Source organism: Ornithorhynchus anatinus, chromosome 12 (genome assembly GCF_004115215.2).
Source record: "Ornithorhynchus anatinus isolate Pmale09 chromosome 12, mOrnAna1.pri.v4, whole genome shotgun sequence".
Lineage (NCBI taxonomy): Eukaryota > Metazoa > Chordata > Mammalia > Monotremata > Ornithorhynchidae > Ornithorhynchus > Ornithorhynchus anatinus.
In genome coordinates, this window is record NC_041739.1 from 22,774,854 (window position 1) to 22,788,470 (window position 13,617).

Below are 13,617 nucleotides of genomic sequence, written 5' to 3' on the forward strand. Positions count from 1 at the left end.
TCCTAGTAGCCCTTTTAACATGTAGGTCACAGTAAAAGTGGAAACCAGCTCACTGATCCATGAGGACTAAGGAGACACAGTCCGGGCTTTTTTTTTTTCAGTCAGTCAATCAATGGTATTTATTGAGTGCTTACTCTATGCAGAGCACTATACTAAGTACCTGGGAGAGGACAATACAACAGAATTAGTGATCACCTTCCCTGCTCATAACGAGATTACAATCTAGAGAGAAGTTTAAATCTCCCATCAGGAACAGCAGATTAGTTTTGGTCCTAAACTAGCAGCAAAACCACATCTCAGTTCCCTGATCCCCTGATTTCTAGAGCAGCGCTCTTTCCACTGTACTAATAGAAGGGTCCTGGAGATGCAGAAACAAGAGTTCTTGTACATCTGATAATGAGGGGAGAGGAAAATCCCCAAGCTCAGAAACATCAGTCAACAGCAGAAAAGCTAAAAGAAGGCCTCTGGAACTGTCATTACGAGTGATCCTTCCCTCCCTCAGTGCCCACTCCAGGTACAAAAAAAATGTCAACCGCTTGAGATCTTGTTGGGTTTTCTTTTTGGGGGGCACGGGGGTGGTGAAGAGGGGGTAGTTAGTGCAGGGAGGAGAGGCTTAAGTGTCTCATAAAGAGTTGAAGAAGTGCTAAGAGCAAACTCTAAGACTTTGAAACAGGTCTAGCAAATGACAATAGTATGATTGTCCCAAGGAGGAGGTCTTTAGTCACCTTGATCAGCTGCTGACTATTCCATTTGTTTCCATTAATTATCGGCCACGAAGGCCCTGGCACAGGTCTGCCAAGAGGCAGACTCATATGGTAGCACTTACCACATTCAGAGCACAAGGGGCCTGGTTTGAATCTGTAAATGTTGGCTATGAAAATGCACAGGACACTCGAAGAAGGACTCAAGTCCAACTTCCTAATCAGGGACTCTTCTAATTGGTTGAGTGTACTGTAGAGTCTGGCCAGCAGCTGGCAGACACCAAGGGCCTTGGAAAACAGCTCGTACCGAAGTAGGAATATTGGGCCTAAGTGAGATTCACACTGTTCCTCATTCTGGTGATGAATTTTGAAGGTTCAGTTTCAGATTTTGCCAAGTAGTGTTCCCAAGTAAATGCTTTAGTTCAGATGCTTTCTATTCAAATCACACTGTTTTCAGATTGGCATTCTCTGGGGGAAGGTTTCTGCTTGAAGCCCAGAGAATTGCTTTCCATTCCCATTTCAAAGGTAAATTTTAGTTTGATTTACTAAATTATTTCACTTTCATTTTCTAAATATGCTACTCTTAAAAACTTGGATACTGATGCATTCTGATTTTTTTTTTTAAAGAAAATAGTCTTCGAGACAGGAATCTATACAGGTGAACAATCTAGGTCAAAAATAACTATGGTTTGTGTTTACCACTTACTTTGTGCCAAGCAGGGTACTAAGCATTGGTGTAGGTACAAGGTAATCAGGTCAGACACACCTCCTGTTCCACTTGAGGCTCGCAGTTTGAGGGGAGAACAGGTACTGAATCCCCATTTTACAAGTGAGGAAACTGAGGCACAGAGGAGTTAAGTGACTTGCTCAAGGTCACGCTGCAAATATGTCAAGTGAATCATGGGAATTCATTCTTTATTTCAAAACCTATTGAAGGCACATCTCCTCCAAGAGGCTTCCCAGACTAAGCTCCACTTTTCCTCATCTCCCGCTCTCTTCTGCGTTGTCTTGACTTGCTTACTTTTCTCTTCCCTGCTCCCAGCCTCACAGCTCGATGTACAGATCTATAATTTTAGTTATTTGTATTGATGTCTGTCTCCCCCCCATCCAGACTGTAATCTCGTTGTGGGTAAGGAATGTCACTGTTATTGTTGTGCTCTTCCAAGCGCCTAATACAGTCCTCTGCATATAGTAAGCTCTCAATAAATACGATTGAATGAATGAATGGATGAATACACTAGACTTCATTTTCAGAGTCAATAACACTACAAGCCATTAAAAACAAATATAAGTACAAGAATGGATATCAGGTATAAATTCAGCTCGACCTTACATGTCCATATGAGAAATTTTGACTATCCTCCATCATAATACAAATTCCATTCAGTAGTGAGTCAGAGAGTCAACAGCATTGATTGAAAGCCCCCTATGTGCAGAAAATTAAAAATTTTTGAGGAAGGAGAAAGCATAGTTGCAGTCCTGAAATACAAACTCAGGGATTGTGCAATGTTATATTGAAAAAGTTTGCTTTCCCTGCAATATGAAAATGAAAGAAGCGTGGATGGTGCTAAAGATCCTTTAATACCCAGACAATGCTTTCTACTACGACTACTGTACCTGTTCATAATATATATCTGAATCTCAATATTTCAGCCACACAAAATGATTTAGTCAACATTAAGTACCAAATCCTAAATTATTAAATCCTAGTAAAACTGTATAATTTTATTTTGGAAGCTATGTCACTGCAGGTCTGGAGCATAGTACAACTGTGACAAAAAATACTCTGCACCAACAACCTGAAACTATGTAAATGCCTTTTCCCTTTCCCTGGCCCCATTATAAATCCCAAACAGCTGCATCAATTCACACATCATTTGTTAAAAAAAAAAATGAAAAATCTAACCAGCAATTTTCTAACCAAGTGTTTTGCCCGATGGAAAGACTAAATGACCATTCTTGGTCACCCTTAGTATGTCTCTGAGAAATCTGTAGTGTAAATATTCCACTATCTGTCAACATACCCTTAGACCAATGTTTAGGCTGTGGCAAATTTGGTATGGTGAACAAATTCACAAGAATCCATCAAGCTCTTCTATTAAGAATACAACAAGATTTTTATAGTAGGCATGCTATAGAGTAGCAGGTGTAATAATAATAACTGTAGTACTCAAGCACTTACTATATGCCAAGCACTGTTCTAAGCACTGATACAGATACAAGATCATCAGGTTGGACACAGTCCCTGCCCCATATGGGGATCACAATCATAATTCCCATTTTACAGATGAGATAACTGAGGGCCAGAGAAGTGAAGTGATTTGCCCCAGGTCACACAGCTGATGTAGCGGAGCCGGGATTAAAACCAGGTCCTTCTGACTCCCAGCTCGTGCTCTATCAGCTAAGCCACACTGCTTCTCTTTGAGGCAACAACCACCTGAATTATGCAGAGAAGGAATTCTTAGTTCTGAATTTTCTGTGACATTTCCCACATAGGCTGAGTGACAAGTAGGTTGCTGGTCATGGTCTTCGTAACCTGCTTAGGATGTTTGTTTTTGAAGAAATGTGGCAGAGGGTGAGCTAGTGAGTGGATAATTATACCAGTGGATTTATTACATATAACTCACTAAAGTCAGCCCCACAAGCTCCTCAGTTGAAGGGTAGTATGTTACTAGGAGATATTAGCATGACAATGTGAATATAACTGCATCTAGAGTAATTTCTGTGTCATTGATAATGGGCCTGGCTAATCAAGTGGAAATGGGATGACTCCTCCCAGAGTTATCTTCTGATCCTGACTCCCGCTGTCCACCAAGTGACACGTTTCCATCGAGAGATTTCCAATTGAAAAACATTTCCCTTTCTCAAAATCATAATGGCAATTCTTTATTTTTCTTAGTGCCTGAAAATCATCAGGACAATTCAACAGTAAGGGCTTCCAATAAAAATTGTGCTTAACTCAGAATTTTATAACTTTTCTTTACATTGTATCCTGTCTCCTAAACCACTTTTCTTTCCTATGCAAAGATGAATGCACATTCAAAGATGCAGATGGATATGATCCTATGTGGGTGAGTGTTGCTGAAAAGGACTATATGCATTTGCAATTTATTCCACAGTACGGCCAAGTAAATATTGCCCTATGTCCTGCTAACACACTGACCCCGAAACCTCCAATATGCTGTTTTCTTGAAGCCATTACTCAGGACAGTAACTCTTCCCTTTTAGCCCTAGGCCAGGCTGGACTTTCTGTTAACGTTGTCCTCCAACATTCCATTGCCAAACTGCATTGTTCGAAATGGTGCTCCCTCGTGTCTATTAAATTCACATTCCCTCTTCCCTGCTTGTGTGTGCTCCCATTGCAGTTTTCCGGGACTATTTGGAAATCCTGCTAACGTCCGTGCTTAGGTCGGTAATGAGATACGTGCTGGAGTTCACAGGATCAGCGGCAGCACAGTGGTCTGGCCACACTGCAGTGAGTCTAAAGGGGTCACTTAAATGTCTCTCTGCCTCAGTTCCCTCATCTGTAAAATAGGGATTCGTTACCTATTCCCCTTCCTCAGACGGTGAACCCTGTGAGGGGAAGGGACTGAATCTGATCTGATTGTACCCCAATGCTTAGTACAATGCTTAGAACATAGCAGGGTTAACAAATACTGCAAGGACTATCAATCAATCATATTTATTGAGAGCTTACTGCGTGCAGAACACCGTACTATAAGCTTGGGAGAGTACAATATAATAGAGTTGGTAGACGTGTTCCCTGGCCCCAAGGAGCTGCGGTCTTGAGAATTATTATCATTATTATTGTCGTTGTTGTTGTTATTAACCATCATCATCCAGATGCTTCTGCCTCTTGAGACTAAAAAGTATTGGCTTAACTTTTCCTCTTCTACCCTTGAACCTTTCTCTTCATTTTCTGGTTTAGCACAAACCTGCAGGGTTTTGCCTCATGGCTGCACTAATCGGGCACTGGATCCCCAGAAAAAAACTGGTTGCTGGCCAGTCTCTGATGGATGATGACATGTAGTCTTTTGAAAAGGTGATAATCCTCTAATCTTTGTAGACGAGATAAATACTGTGTTCCTCTTGGAAGAAGAAGAGATGCAGTACAGAAACCAAAAAACCTGTAAATGCTTATTGGGCTTTACTTCAATGCCACTGAGTTTGTGGCTATAAATCTTGAGCACAAGTTGCATTCTGTTTGACTTTGTATTTCCTTAGGAAGTTTTTCACTACACCATTAAACTCTAACACTTGTGCTGACCCCAGTCTACGAGGGTCCCTAAGAGACTGAAACAGTCCTAGAAGCAGCGTGGCCTAGCAGAAGGAGCACGGGCTGGGGAGTCAGAGTTGCTGGGTTCTAATTCTGCCTCTGCCACTTGTCTACTGTGTGGCCTTGGGCAAGTTGCTTAACTTCTCACTACCTCAGTTCCCTCATCTGTAAAATGGGGATTAAGACTGTGAGCCCCCTGTGGGACCGGGACGGTGTCCAACCTGATTTGCTTAGTACAGTGCCTGGTGCATAGTGAGCATTTAATAAATACCATTCTTATTAATGTAATAATAATAATCAAAAGAGCCAAATCACAGGGCTCAATTTGATATACTTTGTCATTTCTGTAAGGACTATAGGCATTTGCTTACTTTTTACTGTAAACTCACTGGTGTGGTTTAGCATTTGACCCATTCATTCATTCATTCATTCATTCATTCATTCATTAGTATTTATTGAGTGCTGACTATGTGCAGAGCACTGTACTAAGGACTTGGAATGTACAATCTCCCCTATCCTTCCAAGCAAACGTTATCTGCAAGCCCTTCTAAGTCCTCCAGAATGGGAGAGGGAGCTATGCCCTAGACCCTGAAACTCACTTTCCTTTGAGTCGGATCTAAGGCTGGTTGAAGGGGAAATTCCCAGCAGTCAAGTGGCAGCTGTTCAGCTGCCTGAGCTGGGATTCATCTCCCAGGCTCCCCGCCAGACATATCTTTCTCGAGCTCTCCAGACATGTTGGGCAGCAGTGGCTGGAGAGACCAGAGGATCGCTATCCTCATAACCGGATCACCCCACTCCCTCTGCTACATAGCTGTCCACTCCACAGAGGCACTGGGGATGGGGGAGCCCTCACAGCTGTTTGGGCTGGACTTTCAGACTTGCAAATCCCAGGTCTACGGCAAGACCTGAAACAACATGGTGTAGTGGATACAGCATGGGCCTGGGAGTCAGAAAGTCACTGATCCCGGCTCCACCACGTATCCGCTGTGTGAACTTGGGCAAATCACCTCACTTCTCTGTGCCTCAGTTGCCTCATCTGTAAAATGGAGTTTGAGACTGTGAACCCTACTTGGGACAGGGACTCTGTCCAACTGGATTTGCTTGTATCCTCTCTAGCGCTTAGTACAGTTTCTGGCACATAGTAAGCACTTCACAAATGCCATTATTATTATTAGTTTCCAATCAGGGGTAAAAGGCCCAAAATGCCGGCTTTCTGGCATGTTAACTCTTTGAAGCCTGTCTCCACCCTGTGCTTCTTTCTTTTAAAACTCCTGCTCTTTTTTTGCCCCAGCTCTAGATGAAGAGTCTCTAGCTCCAACCAAAATTCTGTGGGAGTTCTGCCCCTACACAGAGACAAAGGAGAATTCAGTGCAGCCCTTCCCACCCCGTAGAAGTGAAGAGAAATATCTTCACCCCCGCAGAAAGGTTTTAGTATCTTAGCATGCCCGTTAAGGTAGACTACAGCCATTTGGAGGAAGGAAAGGGACACTGGATTCTCTTTAGCAATAATGTCAATTCTTCTATGTTCTACAAGTTACCCAATTTTCTTGTGCAAATCCACTTTGCATAAAGTATTAATCTGAATGTATTACATGGAATCATCTAAAAACCCCTAAGCATTCAAATTTAGGGATTCCAATGAAGTAGTTGATTTGACAAATTTGACCCTATTTTAAATTGCTTTAGCAGTTTCTTTTGAAAGATATGAAAGAAATGTCAAAAAGATTAAGAAACAAAAGGGTTTTTTTTTCCCTGGTGTAAAAGTGAAAAAGGAAATCTTCCTCTCAGCCCTCGTATTTCGGCTGTACCTCTGGGATCTTGCATTTTATTTTAAGCTATCTGTAGCCGAATACAAGTTTTGCCTTTCCAACCATTCTCCTTCTGCTCAACTCTGCAGTGAAGACATAATCCCGTGTGTGTGACACCGCAATCTGTCACGTGTGAATGATTGTGATTCCACACATTCTGCATTAGCCATACCAAGTGTAAGGGAAAGAAAGAACAATATCTTCAACACTTAGTTAAAATGTCACAGAAAACTGTGAAAAACACAAACTAAAAGTATTGTGTCCATTTTTCAGTATAATGTATTTTTAGTTTGCTACAGGAGAAAGCTCCTATTCTAAGACTAAGAAAAATATCAATGGACTACATATGGTCTGTTTCTCGGCATCTTTCTCAGCAGTCCAAAACTTCCTGGAATGAACATCATCAGTACGGCTGATTTTGCGATTGGACTGAAAATTCTAGGTAAGCCCGAGGATTCTTAGATAATCTGTATTTACTGAGTGCTTATTTCGTATTTATTGAGCACCCCTTCTATCTCTGCCATCCTTCATCACTAGTCACCACCCAGCCCCATTATGTCTGCCTCAGCTGAAGGGTGACAGTGGGCGGTGGTGACAGGTGGAAACCAGCGGCCACAGCAGCTACGCACCTGAGTCAGAATTGGACCTTCCAAGCCAGCGATGGGATTTCCTGGCCCAACCCGGTGACATTTTTCCAGCTCCATCAAAAACTCTCATCAGCATTCCAGAAGGACCAGTTTGGCCAAGGTAACAAAACGGCAGCTGCCTTTGCTGGTCCGGCAGTAGGGATGGCGGTTGCTAGGCAGTGGAGAGGTGGAGCTGTAGAGAGTCACACTGTGGGCCTGCTCCTTCCATCTGGCCTGTTCAGCCCAGGTGGAATCAGGAAAAGGCTATTATAGAAATATTGCGTTGACTGATTCATCAAGGGTATTGATTCGGTGCTTTCTATGTGCAGAGCCCTGTACTTCAAGGCTCTCCATCACCTTGCCCCCTCCTGCCCCCCCTCCTACCTTCCTCCCTTCTCTCCTTCTACTGCCCACCCTGTAGGCTCCGCTCCTCTGCCGCCTACCTCCTCACCGTCCCCCGTTCTCGCCTATCCCACCGTTGACCCCTGGCGCATGTCCTCCCGCTGTCCTGGAATGCCCTCCCTCCTCACCTCCGCCAAACTAACTCTCTTCCCCTCTTCAAAGCCCTACTGAGAGCTCACCTCCTCCAAGAGGGCTTCCCAGACTGAGCTTCCCCTTTTCCCTCTGCTCCCTCTGCTCCCTCTCTGCCCACCCCCTTCACCTCCCCTCAGCTAAGCCTCCTTTTCCCCCCCTTTCCCTCTGCTCCTCTTCCTCTCCCTTCCCCACCCCTCAGCACTGTGCTTATCCGCTCATTTGTATATATTTTTATTACCCTATTCATTTTGTTAATGAGATGTATATCCCCTTGATTCTATTTATTGCTATTGTTTCTGTTTGTCTGTCTCCCCCAGTTAGACTGTAGGCCCATCAATGGGCAGGGATTGTCTCTATCTGATGCCGAATTGTACATTCCAAGCACTTAGTACAGTGCTCTGCACATAATAAGTGCTCAATAAATACTATTGAATGAATGAATGAATACTATGACATATAATTTGGGATATTTTTAAAAATATGGCGGTCGGTTGCTGACACAGTGAATGTTTTGTTAGCTTCTGTGCAATCAGAGGCTTCAGTCTAACCTGTGCCTTGGTTGCTCCCATGGGGAGTGGTCAAAGGGTCTTCCTGAAGCTCCTTTTATAGTTAAGTCTACTCTATAAGAAAAGGAGTTTGGCGAAATGGAGAAGTGAGTTAAATACAGTGTTTGAACTGGGAACCTTCTTTTCAGAAGGGTCTGACTCTTTTAGGGGTTAGATCTTTTCCTGTGGAAGGCCACTCCTCATTTCTCCCCCTTCCAACATTATTTTCTGATATATTAGTGTTAGCCTGCAGCATCGCTTCAAAAAATAAGTTACAGGAAAGCATTTGCCTAAATGAAATACTCATTTGCGATGCTTAATCAAAAAGAGATTTTTTACTGTTTTTTAACTTGCCACCCGAATTATCTGAAAGTACTTTCAATTAGACTCAATTCCTAGTTACTAATTAGTAATGGAGATGCATGTTTTATAAAATTGATATGCATGTTTAAAGGATTAGGAAATAGGGTTTTGCCAGATTTAGAAATCACCCTATCCTCCCCTCCTGGGCCTTGGAGCTTTGAACTGAAAATGAACTTTTTGGTGTTCAAATTAATTTATTCTTGGCAAGATCCAACTTTTTAAAAGAATGGACTCAAAAGGCTTCCTGGAGATCAAATAACTCTTACAAAACCATTCTTTGATGATTTAAGTGAACATGAATAAGAACCATGTGGATTTTGAAAAACAAAAAAACAAAAAAAAGAGAGGAAGACCTTTGGCAATAAATGAACCCAAGATATCACGAGCTTCTTAGAAGCGTTCACGTCCTCCCGACACAACCGGGTTTACCCAGATGCAACCTCAGTGTTTGGAGTGTGAACTAAAGAGAAGGAAGGAATGAGGTTTACTGACCAAGCACTTGGCTGGGAATTACGGAAGATGCGTGTGCCAATAGACGGCTGACTTTTTGAGTGACTTGAACAAGTCACTCTATCATGTCACCCTCTATCTTTCCTATTTAAAAACACTCCTAGTAATTCTTCCTCCGCAGCATTTCCTGGTCCCGCCTCTTCCTCTTCACCTGGGAGTCAACCACCCTGGTTGCAACTCTCATCATCTAATTATTCAAGTACTGTATCAGCCTCTTTCTGACCTTCCAAGTCACGCTATTGCCCGGATCATCTGAAAACATTGTTTGTCACGTGCCTCTTTACTAGTCAAAAAGCACCAGTGGCTGCTCACATCCCCACCACATGAAGCCGAAACTCCTTACCATTGGCTCCGTGACTCTCGGTTGGCTTTTTCCATTTTCCTCACTACCAAACGTACCTTCTCACCGTGCTTGGCTCACAGTGAAATCCTCTGATTGATTGATATCTCACTCTTGACCCTCCCACCACCGGATCCTTGCCTACTCCATTTCTTTGGCCTGCCTGAAAACCACCCCTTCATATTTGCAAGATTATAGCTCTCCCCATCTGCAGATGCTTCATAAAGTATTACTTCCTCCAGGAAGTCTTCCCCAATTAATTCTCAATACCCCAGTTTGCATAAGCCCAACGACTACCTTTAGCATTTATGTTCGCCATCAAAGCTTATGTATTTGAAATTACGTAGGTAGGAAGTATGCAGCACGCTATGTACATTACTTATTTTTTATACATTTATTTCACTTCCCTTACTCTTGCTTTTACCGGTAATATCTTTGTTCTTTCTTCTGCTCCCACTATTTATAAATGATGTATGTCTGCTTGTCTCCCCCATTAGATTATATGCTCCATGAGGGTAGAGACAGTGCCTTTTGCTTCCATTGTACTCTCTACCAAGTGCTTAATACAGTGTTCTGCACAGAATACCCGATTATTTTGTATCTACCCCAGAGATGAGTACAGTGTGTTTGGTACAGAGTGAGTGCTTAACAAATCCTGCAGTTACTATAATAGGTGCTTCAAAACTGCCATTGATAAATGGATTAATTAATGCATCTTCTGGGGATTATGTTGATATAAAATCATCCTTGAAAGTAGAGTGAGAAGCAGCGTGGCTCAGTGGAAAGAACCTGGGCTTCGGAGTCAGAGGTCATGGGTTCGACTCCCGGCTCTGCCACTTGTCAGCTGTGTGACTATGGGCAAGTCACTTCACTTCTCTGTGCCTCAGTTACCTCATCTGTAAAATGGGGATTAAGTGTGAGCCTCATGTGGGACAACCTGATTACCCTGTATCTATCCCAGCGCTTAGAACAGTGCTCTGCACATAGTAAGCGCTTAACAAATACCAACATTATTATTAGTGAGAGCCTCAGAAAAAAAGCTAATCATTGTTGTGGTAGTAAGAAATGACCCTTATTATTCACCATTCAGATTAGACTGTAAGCCCGTCAAACGGCAGGGACTGTCTCTATCTGTTGCCGACTTGTTCATCCCAAGCGCTTAGTACAGTGCTCTGCACATAGTTAGCGCTCAATAAATACTATTGAATGAATTTAGGAACTTTTGCTCTTCAACTCTGTCTCAGCAGTATCTCAAGAGGAGATCTATTGCCTCTTTTCAGAATCTTTACCCTCTACCTGTATCTCTACCTGTATCTACCTGTATCTTGAGATAACTACCTGTATCTTGAGAAGCAGCGTGGCTCAGTGGAAAGAGCACGGGCTTTGGAGTCAGGGCTCATGAGTTCGAATCCCAGCTCTGCCACTTGTCGGCTGTGTGACTGTGGGCAAGTCACTTAACTTCTCTGTGCCTCAGTTCCCTCATCTGTAAAATGGGGATTAAGACTGTGAGCCCCACGTGGGACAACCTGATTCCCCTATGTCTACCCCAGTGCTTAGAACAGTGCTCGGCACATAGTAAGCGCTTAACAAATACCAACATTATTATTATTATTATTATTATTATTATCTCCAACCCCATCCCTTCACATCTTATCAAAACAATTTCCCCTTCCCTTTCCTTGATCTTCAAACATTCATTTTCCATTGACTCCTTCCCCACTGCTTGTAAACATGCTCATGTATCCCCTAGCCTAAAAACAAAAGCAAACAAAAAACTTCCTTTACCCCACTGCTCCCTCAAGTTATCATCCCAGTCCCTCATACCATTATTCTTCAAACTACTTAAACCAGTTGTCTAAATCCAGTGTCTCCACTTCCTCTCCTCCAATTCTCTCCTTTACCTCATGACCTCCTTCTTGCCAAATCCAGTGACCTTTATTCCATCCTAATTCTCCTCGACCTCTCAGCTGCCTTCAAAACTGCCAAACAGCCCCTTCTCCTTGAAACAACATCTAATCTTGGCTTCACTAATATTGTCCTCCCCCGGTTCTTGTCCTATATGCATGGCTGTTCATTCTCAGTCTCTTTTACAGGGTTTTCTTTTGCCTCCCACCCCTAACTGTGGGAGTCCCTCAAAGCTCAGTTCTGGATCCCCTTCTAGTCTCCATCTATACTCGCTCCCTTGGAGAACTCATTCAGTCCCACAGTTTCAACTGTCATCTCTCTACTGCTGATTCCCAAATCTACCACTCCATCCCTGACTTCTCTCCTTCATTGCAATTTCACATTTCCTCTTGCCTTCAGGATATCTCTACTTGGCTATTCTGCTGACACCTCAAACGTTATATGTCCAAAACAGAACATTTCATCTTCCCACACTGTTCTATCCTCTCTCTGACTTTCCCACCACTCTAGATGCCATTTCCTCCCTGTCTTGCAAGCCCATAACCTTGGCATTATCCTCCATTCTTGTCACACATTCAACCCAAATATTCAATCTGTCTCAAAATCCTGTCAGTTCTACCTTGGCAGCATCTCTAAAATCCATCCTTTCCTCTCCATCCAAACTTCTACCATGCTGATCAAGTAACTATCCTGCCTTTACTGCAAGACTATTCTCGCTGATTCCCTGCCTTATGTCTCTCCCCACTCCAGTCTTTACTTCATCTGCTGCCCAGATCATTTTTCTTAAAAAAAAAAAATCAGTCCACGGTTCCCCACTCTTCAAGAACCTCCAGAGGTTGCCCATCCATCTCTGCATCAAACAAACTCCATCCCACTTGCTTTAAAGCATTTAATCAGCTTACCCTGTCCTAGATTACTACACTAATTTCCTACTACAACACAGCCTGCACATTTTGCTCTTCCAAAGCTGACTCACAGTACTTCAGTCCAATCTACCACCACCAACCACTTGCCCACATCCTCCTTCTGGCCTGGAACACCCTCCCCTTTCATGATGAAAAACATTTCTTTCTCCACCTTCAAAACTTTAATTAAAATCACATCTCCATAGACCTTCCCCAGTAAGTCCTCATTTCCTCTATTCTCACTCTCTTCTGCATCAACTATGCATTTTTCTGTGCCCTTTAAGTACTTGATATTCACCACCCCCTTCAGACAAACTAGACAAAACAGAATAAGCAAGAAAGGAAGAGTTTATTCAAGTTCTTTTAGGCCTAAAGTCTGATTTTCATTAGACCCACTCTGATTCCTTATACACCTTGAACTCTAGCTAGGGTATGGATTTTTCAGGTTCAAAAAGTGGTATTCAAAGAATAATTATAGAGTTTTTTTTTAAATTCAAGCAAAAATGGAAAGTGTATCTTCAGTAATATAATTCCTTTTATGCACAAAAAGCTAAACACTCAATAACACAAGTAACTGATGGCATATGAGTTAAGGCGACCTTGCTTAATGAAATACCAGACTCAGTCCATAACTTAACAACATCTGAATATTGGTTTTGAGGTGAGTGCTCTTTGTTGGATATATGTTGATCTATATTGACCATCATCATCAATGGTATTTATTGAGTGCTTACTGTAGGCAGAGCACTGTACTAAACGCCTGAGAGATTATGATATAACAGAGTTGGCAGATACATTCCCTGCCCACAATGAGTTTACAGTCTAGAGGGGCAGATAGACATTAACATCAATACATGATTTATATATAATTTAAAGATATGTACCTAGGTGCTGTACTCAAAAAAAAACTGACCACAAGTGACCAGCAATCAATCAATCAATGCTATTTATCTATCCAAGGAAACTTCACCCTCTTTAGTGAGAGGAAAGTGGAAATTCTCAACAGTCCTAATTGACGTCTTTTAAAATGACCTAACATTCTAGATATCTCATTCCAAAATGCATGTCAATCCTATTGATTGCAAGGAAAAAATTAAGTCATCC

The 13,617-nt window shown here is 42.4% G+C and overlaps 1 protein-coding gene across 16 annotated transcripts in view; it reads left to right on the top strand.

The window, feature by feature from the left end:
• IQCM (IQ motif containing M) overlaps nucleotides 1–13,617 on the top strand; it is a 370,600-nt gene that overhangs the window by 316,571 nt on the left and 40,412 nt on the right. For 12 of the 16 annotated variants that reach the window (XM_029076889.2, XM_029076891.2, XM_029076870.2 and 9 more), the window contains 3 exons: nucleotides 4,067–4,176; nucleotides 7,160–7,227; nucleotides 7,323–7,532. The exons of 3 other annotated variants lie outside the window; for them this stretch is intronic. The gene's annotated coding sequence lies outside the window, so the exon portion shown is untranslated. The remainder of the gene's footprint in view (nucleotides 1–4,066; nucleotides 4,177–7,159; nucleotides 7,228–7,322; nucleotides 7,533–13,617) is intronic. One more of the 16 variants, XM_029076871.2, reaches the window with a different exon arrangement.